Source organism: Dipodomys spectabilis, unplaced genomic scaffold (assembly GCF_019054845.1).
Source record: "Dipodomys spectabilis isolate Male_0828 unplaced genomic scaffold, ASM1905484v1 ptg000175l, whole genome shotgun sequence".
NCBI lineage: Eukaryota > Metazoa > Chordata > Mammalia > Rodentia > Heteromyidae > Dipodomys > Dipodomys spectabilis.
In genome coordinates, this window is record NW_024870852.1 from 5,225,063 (window position 1) to 5,227,822 (window position 2,760).

General features: G+C 45.8%; 1 non-coding gene across 1 annotated transcript; it reads right to left on the reverse strand.

Annotated features, from left to right (window-relative positions):
• Window positions 1–223: 223 nt before the first annotated feature.
• Window positions 224–330, reverse strand: LOC122120561. The gene has a single exon (XR_006149727.1). It is a non-coding gene; the product is annotated as a U6 spliceosomal RNA (small nuclear RNA).
• Between the last annotated feature and the right edge of the window lie 2,430 nt (window positions 331–2,760).

The window sequence follows — 2,760 nt, forward strand, 5'->3', positions numbered from 1 at the left end:
CTTTTGCCGTTCTCACTCATCCCCCCCGACCCACCAGCCCCTCAATTTACCTGGTTCTATTTTCACAGAAATGCGTTGACTATTAGGACTGCATTCACTCACCTTCCTTTCTCTATCCAGCGACTCCTTTCCCCACGACCCTCCCCCTCAACACATGTTTCAGCTTCCTGGTATTCATTTTATCAAGCTGTACGATAGTTGTCCAAAGGAGTTACACCATTTGAAAAACATGGAGTGCTTCGGGAATTTGTATGCCATCCTTGGGAGGGGGCCATGCTAATCTATTCTGTATCCTCCCAATTTTAGTATATTTGCTGCTGAATTGAGAAGATCTCTTTTCTAAAGAAAAAAAAATCAAACAACAAAATAATTACACATATTCATGGAATACCATGTGATATTTTTAACACTTCTATATAATACCCAATGATCAAATCATGATCATGAGCATATCCACCATCTCAAACCTTTATCATGTTGGTTTTTTTGTGTGCAGGATAATTCAAAATCTTCTCTAATGGCTATTTTGAAATAATAAACAATAACTATAGTCACCCTCCTCTGCCACAAAACTTGATTGGATCCAGCCCAAATCTTTTCGGTGTGAAGACTGAAAAATGCTAGTCACTAGGAACCCTTTTCATCAGTGGGTGCCAGGAACATGACCCTATGCCACACAACACACAATGAGCAACTCTGCCCAGGCTCCTCTCTTTGGAGCTCAGCTCTGTTCTCTTTCTGAGAGTGACTGTCCTTTCCTGGAGCCAAGACTCTTCAAGATTGCATCTTGAACATCTAGGACCTGAGCATTCTCTGCCCAGATGGGTCTGAGTCATAGCTAATATGCTGCAGGAGTCTCTTTCCCAGTTTGGTCCCACCAAAGGATAACGGATATGCAAAGGTTCAAGAGTGGGAGATGGGGTGGGGGGGACAGGACGGGGGTGGGGGGGCTGTTGCTTGGAGATGGGACTGGACACAAAGCCAGAAAGCAGGAAGGGAAGGGAAGGGAAGGTGACAGGCCAAAGGATGGAGTGTTTGCTTTACTCTTGTTGTGGCTCCACACATGTGAGGGAGGTAATAAGAGGCTGATGTAGATGACCACAGTGAAGGGATGTTTTAGGAAGAAAAACTTAACAGTCTGGCACTTGCTAGGGGCTGCCCTGTCCCCCTACACCCCCCCACTTGGTATCTCAGGCTGCTTTTCAGGTCCAATAATTACATGTTTGGCCAAGGGATGGGATAGGGTAGAGCTGAGGTAAAGTGGGTGAGGCCCTCTGGGGAAAGATTGTTAGGTGTTCAAAGCTGCAAAAGCCCAGCCAAGTACAAGGAACAATGTTTGGCAGAGGAGGAGAGGCGGGGCCCCCTCCAGGCTGCCAGGCCAGGCCAGGTGCTGGGTCTGCTGTGGATGTGTGGGCACGGGTCCCCACACTTTCCCCATGGGGAGCCGTTCTCTGGCTCTCTTCAAGTGAGAGCTGAGGTAAGAACACATCTGGGGACGCAGCTGACCCTTAGGGGGGTGACCTCATCTCTCCCTCCTGTTCCATGAATTCGGAGTGGCTTTGGGAATCGCAGCCTTTGGCTCAGTAGCTATTTTAATAACATGATCCTTAGAAGCAGCCCAGGCTCTGTCAGGCTGAGCTTCCCTTGCCTATTGGAGGACACAGTGTGTCCCACACCGTGCATGCTTCTACTCCTGAGGCAAACTGGATGGGACAGAGTCAGATGTTTACAACAACCCTCTTAAGAGGGCCAGTCAGGGTCCCATGATAAATATTTTCATTCCTTTTGAGGGCATATTTTCAATTGACCTAAGGATTTCCCACTAAGCTTTATCTCTCAAAGGTTCTATCATTTACCAATCAGCCTGGGGAAGAAGAACTTCCCAACGCATGGCTTAAAGCACAGCAAGTGCGTGCTGGACTACATACCTTGAAGTATGGAGTCCTTTTGGCTGGGTGCCATCACCTTTGCTTTCCTCCGTAGGCTGCTACGTAGGTATTTCTGTGCTGCTCAGGGTGCTTCATAAGAAGTGGTACCCCCTGGTGAGTGATTATGTTGCAGCTACCCAACCATATAATCAAAGGCCCTGATAAATTCTGTGATCACTGTTGGCAATGATGAAGTGGGATTTGGTGCATCTTTGTGGGTTCTAGTTAGGCAATTAGGGACAATTAGAACATTCTTCCAGTGTTTTTGTTGGCTTTTGCTTTCTTTGAGGCAGTCTCACCATGAAGCTCACACTGGCTTGAAGCTTACTTTGTGGATCAAGAAGGTCTTAAACTAGTAAACCTCCTACCTCAGCCTCCGATGTGCCTAGATTATAGGTGTGAACCACCAGGCCAAGCTTTGCTTATTCTTTTTTTTTTTTTTTTTTGAATGTGGATAATTATGAGCTATCATCATTCTCTTTGTACAAAGATACAAAGGAGGTCTGAAAATTTCAGAACATTGAAGACTCTTTTTTAGGGGGGAAGGATTATTGTAAACTTGGCATAAAAGCATGTATTCAAATATCTCAATGCGTCCATGGACAAATGCTTTTAAAACTCTTTCTTTCCACATTTGGTCCGGGGCCCAAGAATGGAAGAGCTAATTCTGTACACCAAGACAATCACTGGCAAAGAGGAACCACTAAAAATATGCAGGTACAGCGTGAGGAGGTTAAACTTTAGAAGACAGAAGAATGGAAGAAAAGATTCTCAAAGGGCATGAGAGGTGCTAGGAAGCTTCAGCTACTCCCATGTGGATAAGAGCCTCCTT